The 8729-nt window shown below is 38.9% G+C and overlaps 1 protein-coding gene across 2 annotated transcripts in view; it reads right to left on the reverse strand.

Moving 5' to 3' along the window:
* opn5 (opsin 5) overlaps positions 1-1433 on the reverse strand; it is a 56407-nt gene extending 54974 nt beyond the window's left edge. For both annotated transcript variants that reach the window (XR_011691075.1, XM_071478548.1), the window contains exon 1: positions 806-1433. The gene's annotated coding sequence lies outside the window, so the exon portion shown is untranslated. The remainder of the gene's footprint in view (positions 1-805) is intronic.
* Between the last annotated feature and the right edge of the window lie 7296 nt (positions 1434-8729).

An 8729-nucleotide genomic window follows, 5' to 3' on the forward strand; every position in this document is an offset into this window, starting at 1 on the left:
GCGCTTTAAGGTCATTTCTGTATTTTATTTTGTAAACCACTTTATAGCAAAGGGAATGGTCACCTCCTCAATAGACTACTTACATATGGGATTTAACATAGTCAGATAAAAAATATTGTATTTAAACTATAAATGATATTTAAAGGGATGTTTGTTCTTTTAAATGTGTAGTTGTTAACATTATTGTACACATACAGCTGTGAGCTCTGCAGAATCCCAGATAATAAGGGAGGAAAACCAACATCAGGATAGAATTACACTTTGTTACCTGTGCATCAAAATATAACTGAATTATTTTCTCCAAAACATGTGCTGAAATGAAGGTGCTGGCAGTAATTTAATTTAATTCAATTTTTAGTTTTATTTTATTCTTGTCATCTGGATTTTGGAGCCTGGACAATGGGGGGTCAGTGTTATCTTATTATTATTTTTTTTTTTTTTTTTATTTTTTTTTTTTTAGCTAAGACTCTAAAAAAAAAGGAAACAGCAAAAAAAAAAGGGCGCACATTATAAGAAAACATGGGAAATTTCACCCTAATGTTTGCGTTAAAGGAGAACTCCGTGCTCATATTCGCATAAAAAAAAATCTTTTTATTTACTTTTTTTTATTTTAAGATTTTCGGGATGAGAGTAAAGTCCTTACTTTTGATGAACCTACAACAGTTTCATTCAGTTTTAGCGGGGCGATCATCCTGATGAAACATTAAGTTCCATGATTACAGTCGCTCATACTCATGTCGTGCAGGAAAAACCCACTGTGGGAAGACGCCACAGAATGAAACTAAAGGTTTGGATCGTCGCTCACCTTTCGATCATCGGTCACCGCTCATCACAAGCACGAGTTTAACCGCCGCAAATGAACTGTTCCAGTGTGAGGAGGAGGAAAGAGTCTCTGCACAGTCACCGTCTGAAGAATATTCCTGTGGATCAGCTTCACCTCTGAGCCGCAGAGACGCCCCGAGCCGCCCGTCACATGCGGGCAGCAGCATCAGGTCTGACGGCCCGGGTTCACGGATCATTCATTTTTGTTGTAGCCTGTTAGTCAACGGGCTCCGTCAAGTGGAAAGAACCGCAACTTCCGGTCAAACCTTTCAACAATAAAACCCTCTCTTGTTGCGTTTCAGCTGATCCTCATTGGGACTCAGCTGTTCACTGCAGAACCCAGAGTGTCTTATGAAAGCTTTTCACAGTGAATGAAAAGGGCATCCTCAAAGAAAAGGAAGCCTTTGTGTGTAGGTCCACAGTCAGCACCAGTGATTTTTGTTTCTTTTGTTTTTGAAAATTCATGTTTCAGGATCATTATGGGACAGAGAGCACTAAATAAAGCAAGTTTAATAAGATATCCATTAGGCCGCCTCCTATCAATATTTCAAGAAATCCCCACTAGTTAATGGCGGGGCTAATTTATCCCCCCATTGAGCCCAAAGATAAAAAATGACCTGCTGACCTTGGGAACAGGTTTCCTGTGCTCTAATGACACCAGGCCCAGGATTTGGTGTGTGGTTCTTTAACTGAACACAAATCAGAGCCCTGGGACAGTTACCCATCTTGCCCAGTTGCATCCTACCTTGGTCAACATAAGGCCATGATTATCAGTAGTGGGAGAAATACTCATAGCAAAGTCACAGTGTAGAAACAATCTGCTATGTGATTCAGTAAAAGTACATAAGTATTAGCATAAGAATGAACTCAAAGCACCAAAGGAAATAAACTAATTATGCAGATGAATCTGACTATAGCTACGGATGTGTTAATTTGTACTTGTACTTTAATGATGCAGCTGGTAAACATGGAGTTAGTTTATATGGTACTCAGCACCTTAATATTTAATATCACGTTATAGTTTATTAGTTTATAATATTCTATTTTATTTATCTAAATGCATGAAATCACTAGTAACTGCAGTTCTCAGATGAATGTCGTGGAATTAAAGGTAAACAGCCTCCACAATGTGTGAGGGATATATATAAAGTATATAAAGTAGCATAAAATGGAATAGCTAAAGTACAGTAAATGTACTTAGTTACTTTGTCTACTCATCTAATCAACAACTACAACACCCTAACATGCCTAACTAGCACTTATTATGCACTTTCACTGCACTTCTTTACCTGGTCCTCGCACTTATTGAATGGATGTTGTATGTAAGTGTGATGTAATGCAACAAAAATGTTGCAAGTTATAAAACACTGTTTGTTCTATGTGTAGGCGTATGATACACAAGTAAGTACAAATGTCAAATGCAGACAATTATAGTTATTTATTTATAAAAGAAAAATCCAAACCTTTACTTTGGAGGGAATTTGTTTTATTTCCTGTTGTGTCTGTATCTGTGTATGTGTGTGACTTGACTATCAGCTGTGTGCACAGAGCTGCTGCTCTCTGCTGACAGACACTGATTGAATCCCAGGGAGAAGACAATGCTGAGGTTTACTGAGTGACTTCATCAGGAAAATAAAAACATTTAAAGATAAGAAAGGAATTATTCCCATACATTTTGATGTTCATATGCTTTGTTCTGGAAAGGAAGATTCACATTTTGAGATCATATCATCAAGGGGATTTTCATGTCTTTATATAGTAGCTATGAAGGAAAAACCAGATGTTGTTGTGTAAAGGGTTATTTTTAAACCCATCTTTACCATTTCTTTTTCCCTAATGTTGATTCTAAGGCCCAGACGAAACATGTTCTCAATCACACTGTACAATGAACAACTTTCAACACCACTCGGATTTGGCAACATTATACCACTTACATAATCAAAATATAGTGACAGTTGTCTGTTTGCTTGCCTCTGAAAGTTATTCAGTCAAAATTTTACTCAAGTTAAAGTACTGGAGTACTTGCTTTTTACACAAACTACTGACTCTGAAACTACCCACTCACTGACTGTAGAACCTGTTAAATAAACATCTTGTAGAATATGATACAAAATCAACAGAATAGCCAAAGTTCACCTGAAATTAAACAAACCTTGACATGTTTTCTTAAGTTGGGCGGCAAACTTGATGACATAGTTTGGTCATTGTAAACACAGCAAATATTTCAAATGAAGGGATGCTTCCTTTATATCTAAAACTTACTTAAGACACTGCCAAGGTCACACTGTGCTGTTCAAACACAACTGACAGCATAGGAGTCGACTGTGAAAGGTTTTTCTCCTGTGATGAACACAGTCTATGGACTTTCACACTTTAGAGAAGAAAAGAAAATTAATTTTGCCGACTAAAAGCTGTGTCAAAGTAATGAGTGCTGTAGTGATGGAGAGGAGTCAAAAGTACAATATTTGTCATTAAGTGTAGTGAAGTAAAAGTCATAAGCTTCAAAAGGAAAAAAAAACAAAACATAATAATGATAATAATAATAATACTCAAGTAAAGTACAGATACTTGAAAAATGTCCTTAAGTACAGAACTCAAGTAAATTTACTTTGGAACTTTCCACCCTTGCTCTTAATGCAGATAATATATTTTTATTCTCCCAAAATTGAGCTTTGATTGTTGTTTATTTAGTCATGAATATTTAATGTTATAGAGAAATACTTTATAGTATTTCAGTGATATTCTGCAAAATCATATAGAGCACGAACCTTTATTTCATTCATCTTTCATATCTCCAATTAACACATAGGCCTATAATTCACAACTATCTAATGTATTTTTACTATTAAAATATATAAGTATGGATGAAATAATTGCAAAAGGAAGGGAGGAAATTCTGCTGCTGTAAGATCATGTACGTCAGAGAAAACAGATTGAGAGTCATATTTACAAGTGCACGCCATGAAGACAAACAAAAAGTGAAAAACATGTTCAGCTTCTTTCTTGTGTTTTGTTTTTTTTTTTTCATCCTTGAGAAATACAGTGTTTGTTTGTAGACAGCACATCGGAAATCAGCATCTGCAAGTTATAGGCTACAATTATCTTATTATAAATATTGCTCCAGGTGATATGTTATTCATCTGAACTGATACCATACAGTTGTGCAGGGAAGAAATGCTGCAACATGGACAGCACCTACATATGAACCAGCCTCTGGCATCAAGGCAAGACATAATTCAATAGTGGTTGTAGTGAAGACTATAAGGCTCTGCATTACTTTCAGCTTTCACTGCACTCTGACACGCTCCTCTGATTGTTGATTGAAAAAGCTCTGTACACTATCTGCCGAGCATATTGGAACATTTATCAGCTGAAGAGCCAGGTATTTTCTCAGCAGCGCAAGCATTTTCACCGATACATCAGAAAGAGACAAGGGGCTAAATCAGAAGTGTGTTTTACTGCCTATAGTTGTTCTCAGTTAAATATGATACAGTTGTACTCCAGGTCAATACCTTATTCTTGTCCTGTTCACAGTCGGCTGCAATTTTTTCTGACATCCATAACTGTATATTTCTCTGTGAACTCTGTGACCACCAGTGCTGTCAACTCTCAGTATGTGATGGACTTGCAAATCTCACCTAATGCACACTGGGAACTCCTCCCCTGTCGCCCTGCACAGAGTTAACGTTTTACAGAACAAATTGATGAAGTGTCCATTGTGCTGTAACTCGCTCCAAGGTGATGTAATTTCCATTTTAGGGAGTGTGCCTTTGTATAAAGCCGCAACAGTAACGTGGTGATTATGTGGGAATGCAGCGTATAGTAAAATGCTCACATAACACTCAGTATTACGTGAGCACTGCACCGGTTGCTGAGAAAAAAAAACATAATTTAGGTCAAGGCCGGAAAAGTCGATGAAAGGAATGATTGAGGTGACTGACCCTTGACCTGACAAAGACGTTTTTCCTGCCAAGAAGCTGTTTGTGGATGTGACGCTGCCTCGACTGTTTGTCTCATCATTTATTAAACTGGGACACTGTCCTTTGTTCTAAAACTGGATCAACTGCTACATCAAGGAAGGCAAAATTGACTTATCCTGTGATCTCAGCTTCGGTCACGGTCTCTAGGATAAACAAAAGCCCATCTTGTTTAGCTGTTCAGCGCAACTGGGGTCATGAATTTGAAATGCTTGATACTGTGTGCTGGAGTATTTACTTACTGTGTCACTGAGATGTTCTGTCAGATGTTATTCCCAGTTGAATTTTTGAACTGCCCCATTTAAACTTGCGCTGTCGTAAAATGTGTGACTCATCTTTTTATACAGGAATATAATATATGACATATATGTCCCTAGATCAAGAGTGATGTGGCCATATACACATCCTCTGGATATATAATCATACATATTAGACATTACTGTCGCCCTGAGAGCTCAGCACACTGCAACTTAAGAAAACACATGAAAATAGACAAAACACACTAAAATTCAGAAAACATCTTCATCAATCTGACATCATAAGTGCTGCAAACACAACACAACTAAATACAGAAACACACTGCAAATACTCACGACAAGCAAATACAGAAACGTGCTGCAAATATTCACAACACAAGCATACACAGAGCTTGACACAGCTTTTTTTTTTTTTTTAAAAAGTAGTTATCTGGAATGTGGAGACAGTCACGATACAATGGAGAAATTCTGGTTTCTTTGTAACCTTGGTTCTCTCAGAGCTAAACAAGCTGCAGCTTGGGGTTGCCACCGTCTATGTGAAGAAGCAGAGGTCTCTAACTAATTTCCTCCTTCATGACAACTGTACGGAGGGGGAAGTTTTATATAACTCACCCGTTTTATTTTTAATTTTATTAAGGCTTAAAGTTCTGCATAATTGAGTGTGTGCCACTTTGGATGAGAGGTAGGTGAGCGTATGTTTGCCACAAACTTCACTGAAGTCTCAGCTCCACACACGCCCCACCTCTTTGCCCATTTGGATTAGTTAGGCAGAGCGAGGCACTGCAAAGTTGGCGAGGGCCTAGCAGCCCACTCTCAGCTTCAAAACATCTATTCAGGGACCCATGGGTGACGTCACTTAGGCTACGTCCCTCTTTAAACAACTAATAAAACCATCCGAGCTGTTAGGAAACCATGGTAACATACAGATTTAAACAAGAGATGTTTTGAGCTTTTTCTATTTTAGCAGTTCCTCATCAAAACAAATGAAAATTCCATTCCAGTTACCCTGTAATACAATACCCCTCGTTTTTGTCCTGTGTCTAAATGTTTGTGGTTCTGTTGCAAAGGAACAGTTCAACATACTGGGAAATGCTAGTTTTGCTAGTTTAGTTAGACAGGGAGATTGAAACCGCCCCTCCCTCCATTCAATATCTATGTCTCTGGAGCTGGAAGAAGATTAGCCTAGCTTAGCATAAAGACTGGTAGCAGGGGGAAACAGTTCACTTGGCTCTGTCTGAAGTTCAAATATACAGTCTGTCTAACAATGGTGACCCTGAGAGTTCTACACAGTGTAACTTAGAAATCTCAAGGATGCGTTTCCTATATTGTGTTGTTTTCTGTTTGCAGCACGTCTCTGTGTTTGGTTGTGTTTTCTGTATAATCATAGAGACTTCATAGTCAGCTCTAAATTGCAATTTTGGATTTATTTTTGCATCATCACTCAGAGCCAGCGTACTAGCAGACAGTTATGATAGTGGTCTATATAGTAAACAGGGTGTGATAGTAATTCTACATCCATTTACACGACACTGTACTGTTTCACAAAGATAAGATTTCATATTCTGATGGAAGATTTGATGCATACCAGTGCTGTTTGCAAGAGGTCAGAGAAGGACAGATCTCTTCAGATTCAATTTAATAAATGTTCCAGTTCATAGCCTTTCATCAGCTTCAGTGAGTAAAAGTTAACCACAAATGACTTGATGGTGGTATGTCAATTGAATTTTAATGACTCTATTAGTGCCTGACAGATCATCGAGCCAATTAGTCTGCATCTAGAGGAAGACAGTGTGGTTAATAATGTATTTTAAGTGGAAGTTAACATATGTTGATATCAACCATCATCTCACCATCTCATGTTCAATTTATTGATGTTTGCAGACACATGTTTTTGAGCTCCATCTCTGGTTTTAGTCTGTCTAGAAGCATCAAGTCTTATCTGATATTTACAAAGATAACAGTGGCATCTATCAGTGATTTATGGATCTGGGGCGGACATCACCACCACACTTCGTATTTTTGTGCTGCTCTTGCAGGTGGTTTTGATCATAGGGCAGCAGTTGAAGATGGTGCTTTGCTTCAGTGGTACGCTCTGTTGAGGAAAAAAAGAGGGAGTGTCTGAGAGTGCAGCCTCTTGGAACTGCACACAGGGCAACATCTTCGCCTCCAGCCTGTTAAAGCAACAAACATTAGGTGCCTTGACTATCCCTCAACAGCAATTTCAAAGTGTCATTTTCTCAGTACATGGTGGCATGGTGGTGTGGTTAGCACTGTCGCCTCATAGCAAGAAGGTTCTGGGTTCAAACTAGCCGGCCTGCTGAGGTCTTTCTCTGTGGAGTTTGCATGGTCTGGGTTCTGGGACATGCAGATTAGGCTAATTAGTGACTCAGGACACATTCAGGATGCATTTGAGATCCGATCACTCAGACCAAATTCAGAGGAGGTCTGGGTCACATGTGGCCATGTTCTTTTCACAGTGTGAACACAAATGTGTCCTGGTCACAGTGAAGGACCGCCTACTCCACTGACGTCCTCTGCCACGGGATAATGAGTCTCATCACACTTTCATAATGAGCTGAAAATATTTTGCTATTTCTAATGGATAAACCCTTATTTCACAGTAGAGCTGTGCACAGGGCATTGATTCGCTCAACCCCTCATAACCACTCGCTCTCTCTCGCTCACTCTCTGTAACTCAAACACACATACACAGAAGCACATTGACAATGGACGTCTGTCAGGCTAAAACAACAACGCATGACTGTTTATTTGTATATGAAGCAGAGAAGAGAGATCACGTGTGGTCACTGGAGACGCATGTGGAGACATACTAGAGCAGATGTGAACAGACGTACTCAGAGCTGACCACACATGTTAATACCAGGTCTGAACAGGGTCTGATTTGCCCGTGAGTATAAATGGTTGTTTGTCTTTATCTATCAGCTCTGTGATAGACGGGGGACCTGTCCAGGGTGTGCAATTTGAAACTGCAAAACTTCTCATGAATTTAAAAAAAAATGTACACACTTGCCTGAGGTGGTTTTTTTGACTATTCAACAGAGCAATATTTTCCAACAATGAAATACAAACACTTTTTTCACATTCATGCCTCAGGGAGCCAGTTCCAACTGAGAGGCAGACTGCTGGAGATCCATTGTCACATTTAATTGGAATTGATATTGTCAGCTTTATTCTGATAACATAATTAAACAGACCATTCGCAATTGTGTTTTGTCAACTTTTGTAAAAATAAAAATTGCACAAAACTGCAATGGAAACCCCGGCTACTGTGTAAACAGGAGGTGTAGCATAAGCAGCATGTTAGCAGAGCAGGAGCAGCAGCTTCAGTCCTTCATTTGTTGACACAGAATGTATTCAGATGCAGTTGCAGGGCTGCACACAGAGGTCTGGCAGCCCGTTACACAATCACAGTCGCTAAGTGCTTAAAATGGAAGAAAGACTTGAGGCTTATAAATATGCTTTGAGTCACAACTAAAATGCGAGATGTTAGCCTGTGTAGACGGCTGGACTGATTAAAGAAGAAGGTCCCTCAGACCATCCAAAAGTAAACATTAGCCCTGGATTAACATAATAGCCAAATGCACAGGGACCAACTTCCAGGACAAATTAATTAGCTGCTCTGTCCTCTGCAGTGTAGCGAATATTTATTGGT

Source organism: Trachinotus anak, unplaced genomic scaffold, assembly GCF_046630095.1.
Source record: "Trachinotus anak isolate AG129_WGS33_773 ecotype Australia unplaced genomic scaffold, CSIRO_AGI_Tana_v1 ptg000005l, whole genome shotgun sequence".
In the NCBI taxonomy this organism is placed as follows: domain Eukaryota; kingdom Metazoa; phylum Chordata; class Actinopteri; order Carangiformes; family Carangidae; genus Trachinotus; species Trachinotus anak.